The sequence below is a fragment of the Leopardus geoffroyi genome, chromosome A1, assembly GCF_018350155.1.
Source record: "Leopardus geoffroyi isolate Oge1 chromosome A1, O.geoffroyi_Oge1_pat1.0, whole genome shotgun sequence".
In the NCBI taxonomy this organism is placed as follows: domain Eukaryota; kingdom Metazoa; phylum Chordata; class Mammalia; order Carnivora; family Felidae; genus Leopardus; species Leopardus geoffroyi.
The window spans coordinates 66892377-66904900 of NC_059326.1; the positions used below are offsets into that span (position 1 = coordinate 66892377).

General features: G+C 42.1%; 1 long non-coding RNA gene across 2 annotated transcripts in view; it reads right to left on the reverse strand.

Annotated features, from left to right (window-relative positions):
• Positions 1-5614: 5614 nt before the first annotated feature.
• LOC123599300 overlaps positions 5615-12524 on the reverse strand; it is a 64319-nt gene continuing 57409 nt past the window's right edge. Inside the window, exons 10-11 of one of the 2 annotated variants that reach the window (XR_006713092.1) lie at positions 7657-7998; positions 5615-7397 (exon numbers count right to left, since the gene is read on the reverse strand). This is a non-coding gene — a long non-coding RNA (uncharacterized LOC123599300). Of the gene's footprint in view, positions 7398-7656; positions 7999-12524 lie in introns of those variants that run through there. The other variant, XR_006713091.1, reaches the window with a different exon arrangement.

Sequence of the window (12524 nt, forward strand, 5' to 3'; positions counted from 1 at the left end):
GATGGCTCAGAGCCTGGAGCCTGTTTCCGATTCTGTGTCTCCCTCTCTCTCTGCCCCTCCCCCGTTCATGCTCTGTCTCTCTCTGTCCCAAAAATAAATAAACGTTGAAAAAAAAAATTAAAAAAAATAATAATAACAGTAATGACAATAATAACTGTGAAATGATTTTTTTCTGGGTTTTTTTGTGGGGGAATAGGAGGAGGGTGCTGGTAATCAAAGCAGAGGCCGGACCAGTCCCTAAGAGCTTCACTGTCTCTCTCGAGTCTGAAAATCTCCCTCGAGTGGCATCCCTGCTAAGTGCCCAGGGACTTGCAAAGGGTGCCAGGAATCACATATAACCTGCAGCCCAGGACACCTTGTCACAGGCCGTTGAGCCAGGCCTGAGGGAGTGCAGTCTGTGGTCAGGGCCCCTGTGTTTGGCGGTGTTGGCTGCGTGGCCTGATTTCAAAGTTACTTCCATGTTCTTTTTCATTTTACTGATGGATAAAATTTTAATAAGGAAGAAGCCCAAGACAGACGACAAGATACAAATAGGGTATCCTCACTGTGCTATGATCAGGAAAGAGGCCATGGACATTCCTCTTGGTACCAAAGTCAACGCAATAATCTAAATTAAGTTTTTAACCATTCTGAGTATTAATAAAAACACATGAGAACAAGATACTCTGGGTGTCATTTTAGCAATTAAATATAAATTGTAAGTGCTTATTTTCCAATAGCATTTGCCACATGCCTTATTAATATTACCTGGAGAGGGAAGATCTAAGAGAGAAAAAAAATCAAGATTCCTTGTAAGGATCAACATTTCAAAATTTGGGTTAGTGTATGTATTTAAGTATTTCTTCCTCATAAAGAGGATTTTTTTTTTGAGATGTTAACATTGGTTAACTATGACAAATGTTTTAAAAATAATAGGTCAGGGAAAACGCTATGGCTTTATTTGGGAATTTCAACATCTGGCTGCACCTGCAGAAGCATGAACATGAACCATGTGCCAGCTGCCAGAGCAAAAAGAATCTCAAATCTAGGGCAAGTGGGTCCAATGAGAATCAACGCTTCTGATTCCACGGGGTCAGCCTAGTTCTTCTGTATATTCTGCAATAAACCATTGCCCACTGTGGTAAGTAACAATGAGAACCAAAACAGCTCGCAGGTATGGTACTTTGCTAGGTACCAAGTGTGTTAGCTCCATGAATGCGTTCAATCCTCAGAACATTGTTATTAAGATTTCCTTTTTTTTTTTTTTTTTTTTTTTTACATAAAGAAACTAGCCCAAGATCATACGGATGGGAAAAGGCAGAGCTGAGATTCAAGCTTGGGTTCAGTATATGCACTCTTAATTGAGGCACCCTGTTGTGTCCGGTCCATCAGCCTAGTTAACCTAAGGTCAGGGGCTGACACATCTTGGCCATGGGCCAAATCCAGCCCACCACTTGTTTTTGTATGGCCTGTGAGCTAAGAACAGTTTTTATGGTTTTAAATGATTTTTTTTTTAATCTAAAGGAGTATTAGATTTTGTGACCTGTAAACATTACATAACATGTACGTTTCAGCGCCCATAAAGTTTTATTGGAACACAAGCATCGTTCATTCGTTTGCACATCATCTAAGGCTGCTTTTGCACTGAAATGGTAGAGCTGAGTAGAAACTGTATGGCCCAAAAGACCAAAAATATTTACTATTTGACTCTTTGAAGACAAAGTTTGCCTGAGGTCATCAATTGAGCCACTAAGGGAAGGGAAGAAGCCAGATTCACCAGAAATAACATGGAGGCTGGCTGAATGGGTCAAGTTCATCCATCTGTCTCAAGTACAGGTATAGAAGTTACCAGTTAAAGCTTTGTTGAATGCTGGTCTATTGGAATGTTCCAGGACATTCTGGAATTTCTGAGTCCTCCACAGCAACTTCTGTCTTAAAAGAAAGACAAGAAATGACAAGTTGCAGTTGGGACAAAATGGCGAAAAGGTGATTTCATGTAATGTTTTTAAACATTTTACAAAATCCATTTTTGTACTTTCAGATGGGGGAAATAACCCACCAAGATCATTGCAATAACATTCCCACCTGGTGATGGTTCAAGGCAGGATAGCATTTTCTGGAAAATTTAAGATTTCCAAATTAAACTCTTTGAAAAACAAAGCAAAACTCTTTCAAACTGAGCAAGAGAGTTCCATGATTAAATGTTTTGTTTTGTTTTTTTAGCAATAATAAAATGTCAGTAAATTGTATTTGCTGAAAATAAAATCAGACTAGTTTATTTTTTTAATTAAACAGCCTTTTGAGGGGCTCCCGGGTGGTTTAGCTCGTTAGGCATCCGACTCTTGATTTCAGCTCAGATCATGATCCAGGGTCATGGGATCGAGCCCTGCGATGGGGGCTCTGCACAGGCAGCACGGGGCCTGTTTGGGATTCTCTGTCTCCCTCCCTCTCTGCCCCTCCCCAACTCACACTGTGCCTGTGTCTCTCAAAATAAATAAATAAACTTAAAAAAAAAACACGAAAAAACAGCTTTTTGAATGAAGTTAATTGTTTCTCAGGTGTAAACTATGTTTTAATATTTAGAATTAACTAAACACTGGCTCAAAGTCACCAAATGCTAAAAATAGATACATATGCCTGTCTTGGAAGTAAGAGTGAATAAAACCATTTGTTCTCTAAAATATTTTAAATATTTGCTCTGGAATAGCAGTTGTACTATTATTTCACATAATCTCTATCAAATGGATTTGTTCAGTAGAGAGAAATCAAAAGCTGACTTCCACCAAATCTGAATTCGTGATTTTTAAATGTTTCAACGACCGACTGTTCAGCCACCCCCCAAAGGAAATGACATGCTTCAGGAAACATCTATACAGATCCAGGCAGCTCTGGATTTTTGTAGACCTGAACTGAGATGTGCTGAATAGCAAATAAAGGAGAAGAGTAAATGTTCCACTCCACTCCACTGTCATTTACCGATTCCTTCCCTCTTCGTGCCTCACTCTCTGCTAGATTCTGGAGCCACGAAGAGGACAGGGACACATTTGCCACCCTTACGTGGGTTCTCAACTATCATTTTGACACCTTTCCTACACTTCTACTTCCGGAGGGGTTTTTCTCCACCTTTCTGATTATTCTGTCCCACCTGGTGATGTCAGTCTCTCCCGCTGACGGTCTTACATTCACAGGAGATGTTTTAGGCGATCATTTTCCACATCCTTTCTGGTCTCCAGGAATAGAAGTGTGCAGCCTGCCAACCTAAGAACACGTCAATCGGTTGTCCGTTGCCACAATCACGGTACGCAACTAATCTGTTATAACAATAATGCTACACAACAATCATAACACTTCAATAGATATAAGAGTACGCATCCATTCAGCTCATGAGACGCTGAGGTGAAGCTGGTCTGGCCGCACTCGGCAGAGGCCTGGCTGCAGGGTGGTGAGTACATTTGCCGGGTTGGGCCGGGCTTATTTGCATGTGTGGAGGTCAGCCGGCTGTTGGCCGATCCAAGGTGGCCCAGTTCATCAACCTGCAGGCTAGCCCAGGCAGGTCCTTCTCATGGAGATGACAGAGAGGGCAAGAGTGACCAGGCCAAATAGTTCAAGGTGCCTTTCAAGTTTCTGCCTGTATCACGTCAGCTGCCATCCCACGGGCCAAATTAGTCACTTGGCAGAGCCCAGCTTTGGAATGGAAAGGTCACACAAAGTGACATGGTGGGCAGTGGGGGCATCCTTTGCAATCCACCATGCATGTGAGCAAAACTAAGAACTCCAAATGTAGATTATCTTTATTATGAAATATGTAAGCGGAAGTCTATGTAAATCAACGAACAGGAATCATGTCATGAGGCAATTGCGAACGTCACTCTATATTTTAAAGGATCTCAGCAAAGTGTTAGACTCCATCTGCTGAACCTGGTCCAGGCTAGTCCTTTCATGATACCTCCCACAGCTCAGGAGATACTGGGACACAGGGGCAGCCTGAAATCAGTGTGGGTCCCAGGATGACGGTTACTACCAGATGTGACGTCAAGAACAGCAAGAAATCATCACTTCTCTCTTGGTTGTTGGAAAGCAGGTCAAAGGCAAATACAAATACCTCTAATAGCCAATTAAGTTAAAGGAAAGCTCACATTCCCACCTGCAGAAAAATACAGAACTTCCTCAGGAACAGGAGCATGCCCAGTAAGGATACCTAATAGCCCCATCCGTTTTGAGACATAATTGCATATAACCCCTGTCCTCTGAATAAAGTAAACTTAAGCCAGTTGAAACTAAAGTTGTCTAGACTAACTCACTAAGCGTGTGAATGTTGATAGTGTTGAGGAGACAGAGGCATCAGGGTATATATCACACAAAAAAAACTGACGAGTGGAAAAATGGGCACAGCTTACATGGACCTTGGTGACAGGAACTGTTTCCTTTTTTTAATTGTGATTTAAGAAAGCATATGGCATGAGATCTACCCTCTTGACAGAATCTTAAATATGCAGTATAGTGTTAACTCTACACACGATGCTGTACAGCCGATCTCTAGAACTGTTCCATCTTGCATGACTGAGACTTCAATTTTTTTTTTTAACGTTTATTTATTTTTGAGACAGAGAGAGACAGGGCATGAATGCGGGAGGGTCAGAGAGAGAGGGAGACACAGAATCCGAAACAGGCTCCAGGCTCTGAGCTGTCAGCACAGAGCCCGACGCGGGGCTCGAACTCACGGATGTGAGATCATGACCTGGGCCGAAGTCGGACGCTCAACCAACTGAGCCACCCAGGCGCCCCGCATGACTGAGACTTTATACCCACTGAACTGCAGCTCCACAGCTCCCCGTCTACCAGCCATTCTCCTTTCTGTTCCGATGAGGCCGACTGTTTCAGACACCTCATAAAAGTAGAATCTTGTAGAATTTGTCCTTCTATGGGGACAAATTCTGTCCTTCTGTGACGGGCTTAGTTCACTTAGCATAGTGTCCTCCAAGTTCATTCATAGTGTAGCATATGTAGCACATTTCTTTATCCCTTCATCCATCCATCATGGATATTTGGGTTGTTTCTACCCCTTAGTAATTATAAATCATGCTACAGGGAACATAGGACTGCGAATCCCTGTGTGAGACCCTGATTCAATTCTATGGGATAAATACCCAGAAGTGGGATTGCTTCATAGTAGGGTGGTTCTGTTTGTCATTTGTTGAGGAACCTCCATATTGTTTTCATAGAGGCTACACCAATTTACATTCCCACCAACAGAGCACAAGGGCTTTACTCTCACCATATTTCTTACAACACTTATTTTCTGGGTTTTTTATAATGGCCATCCTAAAAGGTATGAGGTGGTATCTTATTGTGGTTTTAATTTGTATTTCCCTGATATTAGTGACACTGAGCATCATTTTGTAGACTATGTCTTCTTATCCACGTAATAGATTCCATGTTTATTTTACATTATTGAAAACAGGATAGGTTCTCTTGGCATATGTTCTTGGGAGATTCAAACACAAAAAGCTATTTCACTCTATAATACTTGTTTCACATATTAATAATGATAAAATACTTAAAACAACAAAACTGCATGTACTGCTTAGCAGAAAAACTCAAAAACTCCCCATTCATTCTCCTAGAATAATCTGCCTTCACTTAAGGGTTTTTGTACCCACTGTCGGAAGACTCAGTCTTCAGAATGTAAGCTCTCATCCCTCCTTAAAGGTATGAATAGTTGTCACAAGCATCTTTCCATTACTGCAAAAAGGAAAGGAGGGGAAACAAAAGAAATTCACAGTATGGGAGAGGAGGTCATTCCATACTCAGACGTTAGTTTGTGCTAATGGGCTGTGCTTATTCAATCAACAGGATCACTTTGACACATACAAACGCCACGTATTAGCCCTCAACTCAGGACAGGCTACCTAATTTGCAGGCCTAGTGCAAGATGAAAATGCATAACCTGTTGTTCAAAATTTATTAAGAGTTTCAAGACAGCAACTGCAGCACATTAAACCAAGTGCCAGGACCTTCTAACTGGAGGGTAGTCATGCCCATGAAACCAGGCCGGCCTCCCTGGTAAAAAGAAAAGAGGATCTTTTTTGGGCACCTGTCATACGTCAGAAAAATATGCACGACTAGCCCTGTGCTCCAAAAGTAGCTAGAAGTGGTAGATAAGACCCTTCAAAACCAATGGGGAAAGAGGGCCCACAAATTGCACCTGTCGATATCAATTTTTTTTTTCTAGAAAATTCCAAGGATCACTTAATTTCAACACCCAGAGGTTGGAGTTTTGCAGTCAGCCAGGGCCAGACCACAAGGCATCAGTGCTTCCTTGCTTGTCATAATTAATTTCTTGGCAGTCGTTGCCAGGGGAGAGAAAAGTTACTGAGAATGACAGTCACGCAATCTCCCCAGCTGACACGAACACACGAAGTTCAGAGGAGACTTGGGGAAACCCGAATCAAACCCGGCTTTACTACGCTCCGTGTAACTTACTAACCTTAAGCAGTGAGACAGCCATGAGAATGAGAAAGGAATTTAATAATGGGAAGTCATCTTTCCTAAGTACTTGCAATTAGCAGCGATCCTAAGAATTTCACAATATGAAAATGGACATTTTGAGAAACCTAGCTTTGCAGCACTCAGCACTTAAGTAACCAAGTTTCCTTAAGCTTGTGGTGATTTATGAAGTGAGCAGTTGGCCTCTTCATCTATTATTGTTGTCACCAGATTTATCTCCTTTAAAAAGTTTTTATTTATTTGAAAAAAACATAACCAGCAATACAATCAGAACCTGAGTGATTTCTTCTTGATTCTGCAAATTACATTAATGACATAATAACTTTAATATAAAAACCAGGGCTGTCAGATGGACACATCATCCAGTCGATGGAAACAAATCATTTTCTCTTATGTTTAACGATTCTCCCAAGAAGTAAATCTAAGAAAACAGCACAGTCAATCAATGAGGAGGTCGCATATAATTGTCTCTCTCATCAGCAGAATTGAAAACAAAAGTTTCCTTTATTGTGTGAATTCCAACTAGTGGAAATCAATTCTTGCACACAGAGGGAGGGGAATGCATGGGGTGGACAGACATCAATGTCTGATTTTGATATTGTAAAGTCCCAGCAGAACAATTATTGCTTACCATGGCTTTTTGTGACTGTCCAAATACTCGGCAAGTCAAGGTTAACTTACCTCTTTCAGGAAAACTCTGATTCTTTAAACCATGGCATGTATAATAGGGAGCTTGGAGAGTCTACAGTCCTGTCCTAACTTTGTCATGTGTCATGTTCTTGGAAAGACTGGAGACACCCTTCTCGATGAGGGCAGGCTGTGCAGTGAAGACATGATGTTTGCAGACTGAGAGCCATGTGTCTGGGTTGAACCCACCTGCAGAGCTGCGTGGAGCTTCTTTGAACCTGGAGCTGCCCAAGAAGAACATGACAGGGGACCACTAAGTTAGCTCTGACTGCTCCTTTTAGACGCAGCCCAGCCAGGTCAATCATCCTAAAGCACAGCCACCCGCATGCCCTTCTTCAAACACCCTAGAGTGCCTCCCATCATCAGCTGTCCACTTCTCCACATCTGCACTGCCCTTTTCCTCGTCCCAGTCCCCAGGGGAGCATGGATTCAGGGTTGGGACCTCAACTTTGCATTTTTAGGGCTTTGATTTTATTAGCTCACCCAGGGTATATTCACACCAACCAAGCTCCTGAGGCTGAGTCATAGCCAGAATAAGTTTTCAAGAAAATGTAATCACTTGGTAAGTAGAATTTTTCACCGGCTGCTCAGTATTTTCTTGAAAAAGAAACCCGAGGACTCTCAGTGGTCAAGGAGTAGAGCATGAGGAGTTGGTTGATCTTCATGAACAGTGCAGTCGTGGGATGATAGCCAGCATCAGTCAGGAAGTATTTGTTGTATGTCTACCAGCTGTCAAGTTCCAGGCCCTTGGGGTTCTTCAATGAACAAAAATGACAAAAGAACAAATTCCTTGTAGAGCTCGTATTCTATGGGCAGAGACAGACACTAAAAACAGTACATGATGAAGTAAGTAAATGATAGCAGTAAAAAAAAAAACAAACATATATAGCACTTACAATGTGGTTGATGCTGTTTTAAAGAGTTCGTTTATGGGGCGCCTGGGTGGCGCAGTCGGTTAAGCGTCCGACTTCAGCCAGGTCACGATCTCGCGGTCCGTGAGTTCGAGCCCCGCGTCGGGCTCTGGGCTGATGGCTCGGAGCCTGGAGCCTGTTTCCGATTCTGTGTCTCCCTCTCTCTCTGCCCCTCCCCCGTTCATGCTCTGTCTCTCTCTGTCCCAAAAAAAACAAATAAACGTTGAAAAAAAAAATTAAAAAAAAAAAAAAGAGTTCGTTTATTCCTCATAACATTCCACTTATCAGATCATATTATCATCCCAGGTTCGCAGAGGAGGGCACTGGCTTGCCAAAGGTCACACGTCTGACAAGAGGTAGATCCCATCCATCCTCTATGACTTTTCTACTTCTTTGTACCTTATGGATACATATATACTTTACACCTTCGTACCTTCTGGATATATTTGTAGGATAAAATCCTAGAAGCAAAATTATGGGATCCAAAGGTATGTGTATTTTAAAGTTTATTTATTATTTTCAGAGAGAGTGTGAACAGGGGAGTGGCAGACAGAGAGGGAGAGAAAGAGAGTCCTAAGCAGGCCCCACGCTGTCAGCACGGAGCCAGATGTGGAGATCAAACCCACAAACGCTTAAGATCATGATCTAAGCCAAAACCAAGAGTCAGAGGCTCTACTGACTGTGCCACCCAGATGCCTCAAAGTATGTGTATTTTAAATCTTGATTGATAATTTCAAATTGCTTTCCACAGAGGTCTTACCAATTTACAATTTATAATATGAGAGGGCTTTTCTCCACATGCCCTTAATGGGCACTGCATACATCCAGAGTTTTTTATCTTTATCAAGCTGATAGATGAGGAATGGCATCTCGTTTAGTATTTTAATTTCCAACTCTTTAATTGTGAGTGTGACCGAACATTTCTTTCTTTGTTAATTGACCGTGTGCATCTGTGTGCGTGAGTGAACTGCCTGTTCTTGTCCTTTGTCCATTTTCTTTTGGGCGATTCATTTTTTTTATTAACTCATGAGCTCTTTGTACATTAATGAAATTAACCCTTTGTCATTTATGTTCCAGGTAGTTGACCCAGTTTTTTACTTATTTTTTGTCTTTAAGATTTTTTTCTATGTGAACGTTTAACACAGCTCTCATTTTTTCACTTTATACTTTCTGTTTTTACTGATTCACTTACTGAGAATCTCAAAGGCCTTTTCTCTATATCAGGGTGCATTGAACTCAAATGGACTAAAATTTCAATTTATATTTCCAAAAGAATTTTATTCCAAATGAGTTACATATTTTGACTTTCAAAATAATACTATTTCAAAAATATGATTCATGATGTATCTATGGCCAAGTGGGACAGAGGACATTATGGATTGGTGGATTCACAACTGGTTAAAATATTTTATTCTGTTAATATTAATCGAGATCCATGCAACCTAAAAGAAGATGGTATCTAGTGGCATATAACTAGTCTCCGTATTTAGTTCCATCCTGTTCGATTTCTTGATTAAATACTTGAATTAGAATACAACGGGTATCGTTTCTAGATTTAGCAATGGCACAAAGCTGGATGGATGTTAATATGTTAGATGTCAGATACATATTCAAATTGACTTTGACAGCTTGGAACAATCAGCAAAACTAATAAGATGAAATTTAATAGGGACAAATGTAAAGTTCTGCAATGAGGTTTCAAAAAATGTTGGACCAATTATAAGATGAGAGACACCTGAGCCATTGGCAATTCAAATAAAATTGTTGAGGGGGTTTCATTTAATGAAACTTGCAATACTGGCCAATAGACAGAATTGCCAGAAGAGCTAATGAGATCTTGAATTGCATTAATAGAAATATTTCACCCAGAATAAAAACAGTAAGAGTCCCAGATGTATGTTTTGCTGGTATGCCTGAGCTGAGAGAACTGTTTTAGTTCTGAGTGTCATATTTTAAGAGATATGTTGACAAAATGCAGTTCCTCCAAGAATGGAAACCATGTCATTGGGATATTTAAGCCAGAAAAAAAAAAATGTTACTGGAGAGTGAGTAATCACCTTTAGATATTTAAAGGACTATGATATGGAAGCATGATTTTACTTATCCTTTGAAATCACAGAGAGTGAGACTGAGTGCAGTCATAGAAAGGGAAACATCTACTCTGTTTAAGAAAGAATTCTCTACTATTTAGAGCTGTCCACAGATTGAATGATTGCCTGATGAGTGAGATTTACGTCATCAAGAATATTCAAGTGAGGTCCAGGGGTGTCGTAAGAGAGGTCAAGCACTGGTTGAGATCGGATATAAAATCAGTCACAGGGCATTTGTTACATGTTAAACAGAACCAGGTTTGCAGCTTCAATGTTAGTCCTATAATAATGTCACCTTCAATTACCAGTATCCCATTAAGCATTGGCTGAATGGGAAAGAGAGGGACACGGTTGGTTTCAAGCTCTCTTATATAAGCTGCAGCCAAGGATATGAGTGCACCCTTGGAAGTGTGTCTTGCACGAGAACATCCATCATGTCTGCTAAGGCAGGGGGAGAAAAGATGAAAAACCACTGGTCCAATGCTCTTTCAAAATTCCTTCCATTCTGGAGAACCTAAGATCTTGCACCTGGGAAAGCTGGGTCAGGAGAAAGTGATTGGAGACGGCTGGCAGAGGTTTAGGGAAGCAGTAGCTGCATCTGAGGTGAGGAGGGGTTTGGCCACAGGTAGGTTCTCCAGAGGGGGAGGTGGGAATTGGGTTAGTAAACAAACGAACTAAGGAAGAGATCAAAAGTGGAGCTTGGTCACATGGCAAGAAGCAAGAAACTAACTTTTGAAAGTAGAGTTCAATGAAACCAAGACCCTCATGCTCTTGACCCAGCCTATTTCTGCCAATGTCATCCCCTATCCTACCCTGGCCACACCAGACAGCTGCAGTTCCTGAACACATGGCCCTCTCATTACACCTGCTGTCCCCTCTGCCTGGAACATTCTCCTCCCCCCCCCCCCCTTTATCCATGGCGCTCTATCAGTCCTTCTTCCAGACCTGGCTCACACATCTGTGTGAAGTCTTCCCAGGCCTCTCCATGCAGAGATAGGCACCTCCTTCCCTGTGTTCTAAAAGCTCCTTCCACATAAGGATTATATTAGTAATTATTAGTATTAATTATTCTTAATGTCTGACTGCTGCACTAGACCATGAGCCCCTCAGAGCTAAAAACAATGTTCCACTGATTTTTCAAATCGTGCCAGGTACATATTTGTGGCTCAATAGGTATATGATGAATGAATAAGCGAAGGAGTGAAGGAGTCAAAGACCAGCAGCACAGCTGAGGTCATGCTGTGGACGCAGATGTCCTGTCCCTTCAGCCACGAAGGGGGGTAAGCCCTCATGTGATGGCTGAGTAGCCCCAGCTGTGGAGATTGAAATAGTTCCGGGATAGAGACCAAAGCATGCCATTATACATGATTCCCAAATTTTCCTGAAATCTTCTAGAGACCCTCGTTCAGTGTTTCGCCTAAATATAATGGTCCACACGATACGTATAGGTATTGTGCAAATGACAAACAAACGTATGAATAAATGGAGGAAGACCCACTTCCTCAAGTACGAACTGTTTTTGCTGAGTCTGAATGCCTACCCCTCCCTGCTTCCAAGACTTACTTCACTTCCTTCTGAGGCATCCCCTGTCCTCTGCTCATTCTGGTCAGCGAGGTGCCTGACTCAGATGAACGACCACCTCACGCCAGTTTTGGCTGGTCACCAGTGAGGGATGACCTCACCCATCTGTTCATGTGCTACCTGGTCTGTGACTCAGTGCTCCACTACTCATATTGCCGTTGCCTTTCCCAACCAGAAAGCCGCTCTCAGGAAAAGGCACTCCTCACATCTGCCCTGCTCGAGCCTCAGGTCCTACCCCTGGAAGTCCATTTCTGTCTCCAGGCATCGCTTGTAAGGACCCCTCTCTCCCTTCCCTATTTAAGTATTTTTTTAATCCTTCCAACACAGGCCTATCTAAATGAGGCCAATGCTTACTTAGCACCTGTCATATGTCATCCCCTGCGCAAAGGCCTGAAGACACAGGGATGAATTGCATACAGTTGTGTTCCTGGTATTCTGCCTCCCGCTGGCTGCCCTGGCCCCAGACCTGGGCTCGCCATCACCCTGCCTCCCTAGGACTTAATTATCCTGGGTTTCTTTAGAATGTTACTTTCTCCCAGGAGACTTCGAATCCGTCTTCTTGGAAACCTACCACGGCATCTAGCCCCATGCTAGATTCGTAGTAGGCACAATAAGTATTTGCCACCTGAGCCAGAGGGCGTGGGTTTTCATGGGTTGACATGACTCATCTTAGGAAGAAACCTCCAGATCTCTTGATTTTTTTGGACTGGACACGGGATGGGGAATTTTACTCTTTCCCCTTTAGTTTTCTCATTAGAGAAAATAACAA